Genomic DNA, 15052 nt, shown 5'->3' with positions numbered 1-15052 from the left:
AATAACGACCCCAAACACACCATCAGGATGACAACTGCCTTGCTGAGGGAGCTAAAGGTGATGGAGTGGACAAGTATGTATCCAGACCATACCCCTATTGAGCACCTGTGATTTTTTAGACATAAAATCATACTTTTGGATTAGCAAGTCTACTTTCAAAAGGAAAACAACAGACAAACTGGATACTCAAGATTGGGATTTCAAGCTGTTTTGAAGAATCAGGAGAGACCAGAGATGAAGAAACAAATAGAAGAAAGAAACTTTCAAAATCTGATGAGATTAGGGTTTCTTCCTTGAAAGACATCCAGAATTCCGGCAAGGACCTGGTTTAGCATTTGGCAGCTTCAGAATGGCAAATTTATCCTTCTACTGTCCAAATAAGCTTAATCAGGAATGGTCTATGTGGAAGGTTAGCAGTCAAGAAGCCACTTTGTATAAAGCAGAACAGGGTAAAAAGACTAAGATAATCTAAAGTTCACAAAGACTGAAATGAAGATCAGTGGGAAAAGTATTTTGGATCAACAAAACCAAATTTGAGATTTTTGGGTCTAATCGTTGACAATATGTGAGAAGAATAGCTATGAGTGTTTGTGGCCTTTAATAAAACATGATTGAGCGTCTGCCCTGGTTTGGGGCTGCAGTTTGTCAGTGGTGTTGGCGATATTGTCCCAACTGATGGGATCATGAATGCTGAGAGGTTACAGACAGGTTTTAATTCATTATTCCATTCCTTCTGGAAAGCATTGTAATAACAGTCCCAAGCACAATGCTAATGCAGTGAAATCATATTTAGAGAGAAAAACTGCTAAACACTGACAGTCCTCGACTGGCCTCCAAAGAATCCAGAAGAAATAATAATAAAAATAATAAATAATAAAAATAAAAGAAATAAAAGACAACCTAACTCTAAAAAAGGAAAGTGATTATATATATTCTTGTTATCTGGTTACAAAAGTTCTAATGTTATGCATTTCACATGCCTAATAATTCAGACAGTATAAATTTTTCTTGCCAAGCTGTTAATTAATTTTCTTAGATATACAAAATGTATGTATTTTATTGTAATGCAGAATTTTAGCTCCAGTATATTTTCATTTAAAGAGAGACTAACCAGGAGGTGGCGCTGTAGATTTGTAGAATGTAAAAATGTTGGTTTCACTCGCAGGAGAATGTCATTTAACGGAAGGCGCCTCTCAAAGCTAGGCACCTTTCTTCTTTTTTTCTTTTTTTTACTAAAGCAATGGGAAGGAAAAAAAATCATGGACATTTTGCGATAATATAATTGAAATATAATTAATGTATGTGCTTTTTGAATACAATTTAAAAACAGAATAGGAATGTAAATCACATTTATTTATAGAGCTTTTTAAATGATATATAAATGTATTGATGAGTTGGTAGTAGTTGTAGAAAATCCCTCCTAGATAGATAAATTAAAACATATTTGCCAATATAATTGATCAAACATGCATGTTACTGATAAATATGCTGTATTTGGAGGACAAGAGACTAATATTTTTAAGATGGGGAGAAGAAAAGCTGAAAATCTTGATTTTAAGAAAGGTGGTAAGGGATTAGACCTCAACTTTAGGCCCTGGAACTAATCTTCTTGGAGAAAAGAAAGACAGTGAAAGACATGCACTGGGAGAAGAGTGAAAAAACTCTCCCTGTTGTTCACGATTGTGTAATATGCTGTGAAAACTCATCTGTGTCCATTCATTCGCCGCTGACTGCCAGCAGCAACTCAAAAAGCCGAAGTGTTCCTCCAAAACTGACCTGGTGAAGACTGTATTTTCTGTGTGTGTGTGTATTGGAACATAAAATAAATTTCAGATATTTCATAAAACAGCATGATATGATTTGGGGGCCCAGTGGACGTCAGCTTGTGACATCAGAGGGAAAGGGTGATATCTCCTGGGTTTGGTCTGAGTTGAAGAAAGAGGGTGATTTCTAAGAAAAACGAATCAAAAGAAGACTAAGCTGAATCAGTGTGATACACCATCAGTCAAGAGCAAATGGACAGAATCCAGACTGAAACAAGACTCTGAAGTGACATCAGCCTGACCAGATTGGACACACCATATATTGAAATCAGACAGAATCTATACCGAAAGGAACACCAGTCTTTGCTGAAATAATATTGTTTCCAGATTGTTCATAGTCATCCGCTGTACCACACATCACTAAAACTACATGGCATTATACAATAATAATGGACTCACTATTAAGGTCTGTCCTTCCAGATGTCATGTGTCATCTATGTATGCATACTGTATATGTAGAAAACACATGTTATCTGGATATAGTCTTGACTGGTGAGTCCATTTTATATTCCATACTGTATGTTATTATATGTTGCTATTTATGATCGTTTACAGTAGGATCTGATTCAGCTTTTTTGTTTAGTTAATCCAGATGCTGTGGCTCATGTGCTGTATGCTGCATTTGTATTGTACATATTGTATTGTTTTGCACTACTGGAACTGCAGACCCACCAGCCTTCATGCATTTTGTACTGGGGTTCCATATTTTAACATAACTCTTACATTATCTTTTATTTATTTATTTATTTTACAGTTGTTGTTTGTTTGTTTGTATGTTTGGAATAAAAAAAAACCTGATTTAGTTTTTAGCTGAAATAAAGACATATAGAAGTCAGTGGCGGGCGGTTTTCTTCAAAATGGATTTTTAATTATGTCCAAGACCAAATCAATTTATCTTCCTCCGTAGGCGTTAAAAAGTCTAACTCAGATGTATTAATGTGTGCAAAACGCTACAGATGTGTTTTGCCAGTCGAACTTGGCTGTAACAGTTTCCCTCTGACCAACCAATCAGAAGACGGAAAAATGCTGACGATATTCTGGGCCAGCTAGCTGCCCTGTGAGGCAAATATGAAATCTGATTGGTTAAAGAAACAGATTTATTTCTTATAGGGACTAGGGTAAAAAGGCCTACAGGACAGACTTTGAAGGCCCTGGGCAGATTAGATTGACATGGCAGCACATAGAGGCTGAAATCTGAATGGACAAAAAATCTAACATCCACATGCACTAACTGGAAGCAATGCAGCTGAGAGAAACGCTACGAAATGAAGAGAATAAACTGTTGGAAATAAATTAATAAAATTTCATGGAACAAATATAAAAATTTAGGTTGCAAATGTCACCACTGCTAGAAATATAGACATGTATTGTAATGGTGACATAAAAGTGGCTTCATGTGTGTTTTCAGTTTGAATAGCAGATTAACAGTGAAAATGTCAGCCATGTGAAACACTTCAGTGTTTCTACATGAGACAATAGACAAGCAATTTGTAGAAGTTCTGTACCAAACTGTGCTTTTATTTTGATTGTGTATCTTCTATTCTCAGATTTATGAGGGTGTAGTTGAACCGTATAGTAGTTGAACTGACCCAGATCATGTCTTACACTTGTCACAGAATTTACATTATGCTGTCTTGTCTTGTATTTTGCAAAATGGTCCTTGAAGCACAGTAATGAGGTGACAATAAAATGCTTGACATGTTTTGCCACATTTACTGGCAGACCAGAGGTAAGCGTGCACAACTGTGACTCGACCCGGCTAACGAACAATAACAATCATTTAGTGAGAACCATTTCTGGTTCTGTGAATGCTTTAGTCATGGTCTTTGACTGATAGATAGAGAGAGAGAGAGAGAGAGAGAGAGAGAGAGAGAGAGAGAGAGAAAATGGAAGAGACAGAGATTCGGGATGATGTGCAGCCTTTTGTCGCTTGTCAAGCTGTTGGTATCTGAAGCTGCAGCTGCTCCCACGGAGATTACCTCTGGACACACAGAGCCACAAGACAGAAGCAAACTGGAACCAATGTGTGTGTGAACACCCTGCATCATCCCACTACTTTGCTTTACACTGCAACATGGGGAGAAACGGGTCTATTAGATTAATATTTTATGCATTTTTCTATCTATCTATTTATCTATCTATCTATAAATCTTTCTCTTTTATGGCAGAATAGCAAGTGAACCAAGCTAGCATGGTAGTAAAATAAGCTAAACCTCATACAGGCATAATAAAAGGGAGACACGCTCATGGCAGTCATTTAGCTGTTGATGCTTGTCTGTCCACCATTAATCTCAATGTCAGTAGCACAAGTCCATGTCTAAAGGTTTTCTTTTTCGGGCCTAAAAGAGTGTCGGATGTTTTTTTATTGCATTTGCATTAGTAAAAAGCAAAGAATGAGGAGGAGTTCGGGGAAAAACTCTCAGTTTAATGCCCCACTAAAAGCTAGGCTTTTAACTAAGCTTTATAAGGTCATGAATGATGTTAAGAGCTTCAGGCAGCAGAGGGAATGTCAGATTGAGGCAGTATTTAAGTGATTTTGACCTTCTTCTGCATGTTTCAGGCAGCGCAAACCTCTATTACGGTTAGAAAATTTGTCATTAAAATAACCCTATAAAGTTGAAATTAACTTCTGAAAGTTTGGTTGACTTGCATGAACTATAAATGCGGGTGAGCAAGCGGGGTATGTTTGAGCACGAAGATGGCATGCATGCTGTATGAGTGTGTGCGAGTGTGTAAAGGAATGGTCTATTCCCACGACCTGAGCACTGGTAACATTAGCCGTCTTTGATCTGCAGCAGGACGACGAGCCTGTCCCCCCCCTCATGTGGACGAGGCTGCTGATGGGATGTGACAATTGCGAGGCCTCTCTCTTTGATGTGGTCTAAAATATAAGGGTATTATCCTCTCCAAAGGCCTACCACATACACAAAAACACCCACACGCACACACAGATGTACACCCATATAAAAGTGATGCTTATCTGTCTGGCTGAGAATTTATTTTTTGGAAAATAGCAACCATATGAAATGTTACTACATGAAAGCAATTTTAAGATACTTATGCCATTACATATTTTACATTTTCATTTTTTGGGGTATCTGCAGTAGTAAACACAAGGCACTACAGTTTACTTCAAATACAATAATGCAGGATCCATTCATCTCAAAATTTACCATTTATTATATAAATATAAATCTGTCATTTTAATGTGACTGAAATGACAAAACAGTAATCTCTAACAGTAATTGTCCCACACGTACTCATGTTTATTCATATGACCTTCATGTCATACTCACATAATCATTCACAGAAAAAAAACAACCAAACAAGAAACAAAACAGAAATCCACATATTGCTTGAAAAGTCAGGGGTTCTAATATTTTTGTCAATATAGTATATTTGTTTGTGTGCATGTTTTCTCTTATGTACATGTTTTACTTGGGCTTAATCTGCATTCTCCAGTTTCCTCTCAATAGGTGGAATGGCAACTCAAAATTGCCCCTAGGTGTAAATAAATGTGTGGTAGCTCATCTAGGATCCTATGTTTAGTGATTTTCGCCAAAACCAGTGCTGGACTGACCAGAACCAAACTCTTAATGTAGATAATTGATTAAATGAACAAAGATGACTTCATAAAAATGTTCTACAAAAATACTATTTATTATCTATTATCAAAAATATTTTATATGTGATCAGTGAGTGATGATGTTCTACTTCAAACTGTTACAACAAAGTTGGAGGCATGTAACTCTGTAGGATGTCTTTAGGTGAGGGTGCATTACATTTTTCCCTTTACTTGATGGAGAAGACTTAAACCTGTTCCAGCATGACAATGCTTAATGCACAAGGCAAGTTCCATGAAGATATGTTTTACATTGATTGGAGTGGAAGATCTTGACTGGCCTGCTATACAGCTCTGACCTCAACCCTACTGAACACTTTTGGGAGTAATTGGAATGCTGACCAAATCCCAGTACTTCCTACATTAGTATCTGACTTTTATAATAGCAAATGGGTACTAAATGTGGAATGGGGCATTCAAAAAGCACATCTTATGTGATCATATTTTCAGGTGTTTATAAAGTGTATCTGTAAATAGGACCACTTTACCAGAGGAAAGAATTTGTCATTATACCAAACGCTTTGTTAAGCCTTTCTCTTCTGTTTGTCTATCGTTAGTGTAGTGTGATTCATATCCCATGCTGACATATTAAACATTTATGACTGTCCCTAACAACTGCCCTATAAGTAATCGGTTTTCCCTCAGTACTAAGACCTTATTATGTTAAAACAATTGTCTGGCAAGGGGTTAGGTAGGGCAGGCAGGGTTCCTCTTTAATCATGAGACCAGTTCAAGCTGCATCAGTAGACATTATAGTAAAGTACCTGGCAAAGCCTCTAAAGATACACTATCTTCAGATCATTACATGCAGGTGGGGAGAGATGAGAGGGTTTGGGGGAGTTGCGATGAGGCTGGTTGGGGGGGGGGTGGCGTGAGGACAGAAGGTCAGCTTTGTTTGACGGTAAAAACATCACAACACCCTCTGGCGTTTGTTTTTGCTGATAGTGTTTAGGGAAGCAGGACAGGGGAAGCAAGTACTATCTGTCTTTTCACAAGCATGTGCATGTGTGAGCGTGTGTGTGCACTAAAGCCTGAAAGAGTTATTTTAAGTCGACTCCTGGGGGAAAAATCTCTAGATAGTTTAAGGTAACATGTCAGTGACATCCACTCCACATGAAGGTAGTGGCAAGATAAAGTCAATCTCTCATTTCTCTCTCTCTCTCTCTCTCTCTCTCTCTCTCTCTCTCTCTGTTTCAAGGATTGAGCCACTTGAATGGCCCAAACTCTTAATGGCAGGGTCAAGGTTAAATTCCACATGAGACTTATACTTACTTACTTACTTACTTACTTACTCTTAAGAGCTCTAATCGTGCACAGCAATCAATATCTTTTACATGTTTCTTAGGTGAAAATGGGATGATCAACAAAATTATTAACCTGATCACAAAGTGTAAAGGAAATGATTAACCTTTGATTAATTCTTGGCTCAAATCTGGACATGGTGATGGAGAAGAGAATGGTGCCCAATTTGATGTCCACATACATCATAAAGAGTGCATCTTATCATCACCATGGTCATAATGTATTGTAATTAGTAACAGGTTAATTCCGCCATGATGTAGCAGAGACTATTACATGAAGTCACAATGTACAATTTGTCTTATGATCATATGCAGCAGACACCACACAGTGTTTTTTTCAAACATTTTGGTATGAAGTACTGTACAAAAGTTTAGGCAGGTGTAAATACATACTGTAAAGCAAGAATGTTTAAAAAAAACTGTTAATAGATTTTTATCAATTTATAAAATGTAAAGTAAATGAACAGTAGAGAATTCAAATCAAATCAAGATTTGACGTGAGCACCCTTTGCCTGCAAAACAGCATCAATTGTTCTAGGTATATTTGCATGCAGTTTTCAAAGGGAATCAGCAGGTAGATTGTTACAAACATCTTAAAAAACTAACCACAGATCTGTATGGATGTAGGCTGCCTCAAATCCTTATGTCTTTCCATGTTATCCCAAACACACAGGATGATGTTGAGATCAGAGCTCTATGGGGGCCAATATATCACTTCCAGTAAAAAAAGTATTAATGACATTGCCTGTATTTTTGGGGCTGTTGTCCTGCTGCACAATACATTTGAGGCCAAATAGAAGTCTTCTTAAGGGGAACTGCATGATGGATAAGTATCTGCCAGTATTTCTCAGAATTGATCCTGACCAAATCTCTAGCTCCATATGCAAAAATGCAGCCCTAAACTTGCAAGAAACCTCCTTCATGTTTCACTGTTGCCTACAGACACTCATTATTGTATCTCTCTCTATGGCCCTTTAGCAATTAACCTGCCTCCTGCTCCAAACAAATATTTCACACTTTGACTCATCACTCCAAAGTGGTGCCATTTTTTTCATTAATGCAGAGTTTGGTTGTTCCTCACACAGTTATAAGATTCCTACATATCTGTTTCTGTTTCATGACTGTGTTGAAGATCATTAGCACCTGCATGGTATAATTGTTTAATCATTTATCTGAATCTAATCCTACAAAATTATTGGCTTAGTTTAACACACTAATTTTATTAAAGCGTAATTAATGCAGTGCACATTTTTGTTTGACCATTTTTATTAAAGCTATAAATAAATAAATATAAAATATATATTATAATATATATATATATATATATATATATATATATATATATATATATATATATATATATATATATATATAAATGGCGAAATTAAAACCTTTAACGCAATATTAATTTATTCAATACGTTCTTTCGTTACTCAGATATTAAAAAATAATAATAATAAACTCCACCGAAAATGTATTTTTAATTACTAAACATTGTCTTGCCTTGCATTGGAACCGTAATTTATTATTAAAATATTTTTTTAAGGCATTTTAACTTCACAGCTTTTCTTCACACCTGCCTAAAATGTTTGCACAGTCAAACAATTTCTCATAAAGTCATGATTATTGGATTCTTTTCCTCTCCTTTCTAAACAAATAGATGGGTAATGGAACTGCACTGAGTTGTGTATAGCTGTTGTGTAACAAAGCAATTGACTTTATGAAATCAATGCCGTATTTATTTATCTTAAGATATTTTTCTGAAACTAAAAACTGAAGCTTTGCCTACCTGGGACCACTGCTTTCAAAGTTAATCTGATACAAGTTTGGCTTCTTTATTGTTTTTAATGCCTGAAGTGGCCTATAATATTGTCAGGTTTTGGGATGGTGTCCAATCCAGGAACCAAAATTTACTATAGAGACTTTTGGGAACCTGGTCTGAGGCTTGCTGGTAGGGCCTGCTGTGGATACATACAGCCTGTTCTCAAACTTCCAGAAGTACAACACTAAAGCTTTCAAAATGTCCATGTTAGTGGTACACAGGGAGAATGGAGGAGTAATAGTGTTTATAAAGCAATGATCCATTGGCCATTATCAGCCCTCTTGGAGCTACTTACCCACCATAATTCACCATAACTTTTCTTTTTGAGTTTAATAAGCATACAGAACATTTTGGGTGATGAATTCTAAAGTGCAAATGAGAGCTTGTGTGAGACAACACATTCTGTAGGACATAATGAGGAGTGTGGGAAAGGTAGAACTGCTGTATAACTTACCATAGACTGGATTAGAGATATAAGTGTGTGTGTGTGTGTGTGTGTGTGTGTGTGTGTGTGTGTGTGTGTGTGTGTGTGTGTGTGTATGGGTGTGTGCATGTGTGTGTAGGAAAGTGTGACTAAGAGGTGTATATAATGTGCTATATCTCATGTGCAACGATATTCTCCACACCACCAATATGACTGAACTTTCCTTATGAGAAATCTTTCTTTGCCTTCACAGAATTTACAGAAACAGTACAACTGTGTTCCCTGGAATAACAAGAAAAAATGGAAAGTACTCAAAACAGTCAGAAATGAAACCATCAATTGTTGATCAACTCGAGAATTCACTACTTGTCTTATTCTATTTTATATATTTTTTTATATCTATTATCTATTTGTGTCTGTTAAGCTGCTTTAAAAATATCCTTTATTTAAAGCGTAATACAATAAAATGTATTCAATAATTCAGTGTATGTGTTTTTACTTTTGACTTTGTCCTATTTTTTAAGCTGGTTATGTTGTACTAGAACATGTAGTCACCTGTTGTGATAGCTTGTTCAATCGGGTGGTAATGCAGTATGCAGTAATTGATAATGATATAGTGTATACTACTGTAATATGACTGAAATATATTTGGAAATCATTTTCACTCTGACTGTAAATCATTAAATAAAAGTGTATTTACATAAAGCATTTATTTGGCAGACAAATAATATAAGACTTTAACTTTTTTATCAGAAATCTTTTTTTTGCTCTAATGAATAATCTGGGGTGACAATGGCATGAAAAAACTATCTATATTATTGTGGATAAGAGTGTTTGGATATGCACCGGACAGTCTTTGTAGCTAGGGGAGCAGATTATTTATAATTTTTTAACATTATTCAGATATCCAGATATATTTTGTTTTGAAAGAGGCAGATGTAGAGGACAGAGTAGTATAGAGATCCGCTGTGGCGACCCCTAATGGGAGCAGCTGAAAGAAGAAGAAGAAGAAAAAGAAGATATATCAAGATATATTACTGATATACAACACAGTCTTGTGCATGAATGAAGTCTTTAATGCGTACATTTTCTTTAATAGAATATGCCCTTATTTAGAGATAGTTACAATTGTATGAACAGTTGAGCGTTAAGGTGTTAGGCCCAAAGGCCCAACAATGGTATCTTGGTGGTGTTAGGATTCAAACTCACAAACTTCCGATCATCATAGCAGTGCAGAGGCTCATCCAGGAAGAAGAAGACAAATTGTACTATTAGTACTATATCAGTTCCTCATGTTTCTGTCTTAAATATTTTAAACAAGTCTCAGGAAGATGGAGTGATGAAGATTTTTTTCAAAAGATATTTCCCACATACAACGCTCCATAGTGTATAAAGAGACTACTGCAAGGATAGAAATGTTTTCCCATACTAAGAACTTTGTATTGATTTCTAATGACACTTTAGCTCTAGTTTGTCTTTTAATGTGGGAATATTCACATAAGTTCATATCATAAGCTTATAAGATTAAAAGTTGACAATGATAATGTTATATGTCAATAGCGCTAACAGAAATGGTCTAAGGAGGCATAAATATGGCAGCATATGTGTATAGAGCATCTGTTCCAGCAGGAGCATCAGCTGTTTGGATTACAGCAGTCAGCTGATGCAACCCAGATTCTGAGGGTGACTAATTCTAGTTTCTCAGTCTCCCACTCTGAGTAGGGGAATGGATTTCATCTGCTGCTCATGGGTTTAAAAAGTTCATGGCTTTTAGTCACCAGCTTAAGTCATTATTTCATTTTTCTTTTTTATTTTATGCATAATGTCCCTAATCTCAAATATTATGAGAAAAATCTCACAAATAATTTTTGCCCAATGAAGCTGATTTTACTGTGGACCTATAATTTACGAGGATATATGTTTTAAAGTGCAGGAGGTGTAAATGTGGTGGAAAAAAGTCTGAAACAAGCTGTAATCGCATTAGTTTACTAAAATGGGATGAATGCCCCCAGGAGCACACAATCAGATCAGAGCATGTACAAGATGCGTATCAAAGGGAGGTTATGCACCATTTTAGCAAATGAACCAGTGTTTGTGTGTGACTTGATTGTTTCCTGGTCACTCCGGGGTTACAGAACTGTTGCACGCTAATGTTAGCGAGGTCTACATCTGGATGCTCTTTTCCACCTGATCTTGGCACTAAGTTTGTACATACTGTATCTGTTCTGAGCACTGGGGGAGGGGAAATAGGGTGAGTGCTGTATTTAGTTTGGGAGGCGTATTTTATCGATTGTATGTCAAGAGAAAAGAAAGGAGTTAACATTGTTCTGGCAAAAAGGTTATCCTTTTTAAAATCGATCCATTTACAGTAAACACAACCAGTGTTGAGTTTTTTCAGTGGGAGTGCTTAGCAAGATAGATCCCTAGCTTTTTGCTAGATGTTCTGGAATTTTCCTTTAGTTACTGTTTAATAGAAATAAACTCTAATAAGAGAGGTGAAATATTATTGCAACAACATTTAGTTTTCCAGCCAGACTCTAATAAACAAAGGTATGAGAAGCAATCAGACTGTAAACTCCAAGATCCTGAAGGTTTCAGCCAGAAAAGTGTACACACAGAGATAATTCATCTATGATGATACAAAATGTATGAAGTAGAAGAGAAGGGATATTTGGAATTAAGGTTAAGAATAACACTCTGTTCACAAACACTTGACAAGATTTTCCACACACACAACATATGAACACAATTAATGAGCGAATGACGTAGACAGGCTCTAGAGAAATCTGTAATCTGTAAGTAATGCTGAATTTCTTTGCTTCATTAGAAGCAGTTTAGCTCAGTTATCACAGATTAAATTGCCCTTTTGCCATCCTCTTCTCTCTCTCTCGCTCACTCTGTCTCTCTATCTATTTATCTGTCTGTCTGTCTCTCTCTCTCTCTCTCTCTCTCTCTCTCATACACATACACACACATGTGCACACAAACACCATGACTAGCATGAACCCACCCACTGAGAGAAGTAAGAGAGTTGGCAGGTGAAAAGAAACAAATGTCAAGATGCGAGACATGATTTATACAGGTTTGTGAGTGTGTATGAGCGAGAAAGAGAGAGAGAGAGAGAGAGAGAGAGAGAGAGAGAGAGAGAGAGAGAGAGTAAGAGGAGGGGGATTGAGGCACTGGACCATTGTAGATTCATAGAGGTTATGGAAAGGATATAAAGTGGAACTTGCCCTAGTAGAGCCCCTCGACTCCTTAATAGTTGTTTAGCTGAAGCCATGTCATACTGTTAGTAGACACTGAGTTATATAGCTACTGTGCTTATGGTGTTACCCTGATTGTATATTAGGGCTACTGAGATTCACTGGCTGAGGGACATGCTGTGCTCTGTCACTGGAGTAGGGGTTGACAAGTGAAGGGATGAAGAGAGAAGAGAAGTGTTGAGAAGAGAAAAGGCAAGGCAAGGAAAGGAAAGGAAAGGAAAGGAAAGGAAAGAAAGGAAAGGGGAAAAAGAGAGTTGAGGAATGGAATGAGTGAATAATTGAAAGAGAAGCAAAGACGAGAAACTGAGAGGAGAGTAGCAATCCAGCAATCAACTTTGGTTAGCAAAATGTACTCTGAATCATGGAACGTTTGTTCTGCGAAATACGAGAATCTGTCAAGTTGTCTTGACATGTTTTTAAAGACATTATAAAACATACAGAATTTTCCACAACACTGCACCAGCACTTTACATAAGACGGTGATCATAAAGATACAATCGTTACTACATTCATTCTGTCCCCGATGATTGCTGTTTTTTTTTTTACGTTTAAATTAAAATGTCTTTAAAAATGTCTACTGCCACATCCAAATGTGGCTTTATCTACTTAAATATGCATGCATAATTGAATAAAAAAAAGATTTTCTTTTAATAGTTATTTCACTGTGCAAAATAATAATAAACAAAACATAGTTACATCATTTCCAATATTTAAAAATTATTTATTCAATAAATTGTAGAATCTAACAGAAAGCCTACAATAAGCAACATTATGTAAAAATCTTTTTTTTTTTTTTTTTTTTACATTTTCATTATGTGACATATGTGACATTCATTATGTTCATTACATATATATATATATATATATATATATATATATATATATATATATATATATATATATATATATATATAAAATCACTTCTGATTATATATATATATATATATATATATATATATATATATATATATATATATATATATATATATATATATTAATAAATACATGAATTTAAAAGTGTTAAATGTATATAACAAAAAATATGTCTATCATGATGACATACATCACATGCCTATTGTTTCTGAACATATAACCTACACCAATAAAGGCTTGTTAAGTATCTCATTCAAGATTTTGTCCCTTTTTTGTCCCTTCTGCTGTTATAATGACCTCAACTCTTCTGTGAAGGCTTTTCACCAGCTTTTGTAGCGTGACAGTGAGGGATTTGCCACAATGGTAGTAGTGAGGTCAAGCAGTGATGTTGAGCGAGGAGCCCTGGGGCACAGTCAGCATTCCAATTCTTTTCAAAGGTGTTCACTGCAGTTTAGATCAGCATGCTGTGCAAGACACTCAAGTTCTTCCACATCAACTTTGCTAAATCATGTCTTTACAGAATTGGCTATGTGCACACGAGCACATGCTGAAACAGGCTTGGGATCCTTTGAAAGGAAATCTTAAAGTCTACAAAGACAGCTAATAAAATGATGTATTTCTAACCTGTAGCATCAGTTTGGGGTTGAGCCACATATGGGTGTTATGGTAGTGTTTGCATACCTTTGGACATGATGTGATTTTGCCAAGGAAATGGAGCATAAGCCTTTTGTAATGCAGTATGAAAAAACACTAAAACACTGTACAACCTGTTGATTAATTAGAATAGAATAGAATAGAATAGAATAGAATAGAATAGAATAGAATAGAGACATGTTACATACCTGTAATGCTTAATAATCATGTTAGTTTTGGTCTACATTAGGGCTATAACAACTAATCGATAAAGTCAATAATAATCGTTGGTGAAATTTGTTGTCAACGAATGCCGTTATTGATTAGTTGGGCTGCTCAAGTTACAGGTTAGAATGATGGTAAGACAGCCACTTGCAAAATGGCAGAGAGTACAGGGTTAACTGGCAGCAGGAAATAGTATGCATCCCAAGCCACTGATGAAGGCAAAACATCAGAATGGTAAGCAAAAACTATATATCCTCATCATGTGAAAATTGTATAGATAAATGAAGTGCTATTGTGTAAACTGTTTGTTTGCTAACTTCGGGACGGTCACACAAGATCTGTTCCGGCGTGACTCGCGAGCATCAGGCTGACCAATCACCTCACTCGTGACACAGTAATGGATTCAATTGAAAAGGAGCAAAAAAATAGCAGCAGTAAACAATTATTTTTTATTATTATAATACATTTTTATTCACTGTTGTGGCTTTCAATAAATGCTTATGTGTTTTTACACCAATGCATATTTTTTAACATTTTTTCAGACGTTATGTACTGCAGCTTTACAATGTTCAATTTAATTTATGCATATATAATTTATTTATTATACTAAATTAAATTAAATATATATTCTAGATGCTTATATTCACAATTGAACAAGATTGTTTTTAAAAAAAATTGTCTAAACAATATTTTATTATATTTTATATTGATTTTTAAGCATGGTTGTCAACTTGCCATCTGCAATTATCATTTAACAATACTAATGTTAATTTAAACAAATTGCTTCACCTTGCATTCTGAAATGTGTTTATTTTATTTATTTATTTATTTATTTATTTATTTATTATTGTTTTGTGTGTGTGTGTGTGTGTGTGTGTGTGTGTGTGTGTGTGTGGGGGGGTCGAAGGGGTAGAAACAAACACTCCTCATAAGGCAGCCACTATGCTTTAAAATGTCTCATTTGAAGATAGTTAAATGCAAAATGTGTTTTTTGCTACACTTTTATTCATAAATCCCAGAATCAGGGTTTTATATAGTTATAAATATGCAAAACATCTAATTGAAA

This window comes from Silurus meridionalis, chromosome 17 (genome assembly GCF_014805685.1).
Source record: "Silurus meridionalis isolate SWU-2019-XX chromosome 17, ASM1480568v1, whole genome shotgun sequence".
Taxonomy (NCBI): domain Eukaryota; kingdom Metazoa; phylum Chordata; class Actinopteri; order Siluriformes; family Siluridae; genus Silurus; species Silurus meridionalis.
This window is presented reverse-complemented; position numbering follows the sequence as displayed.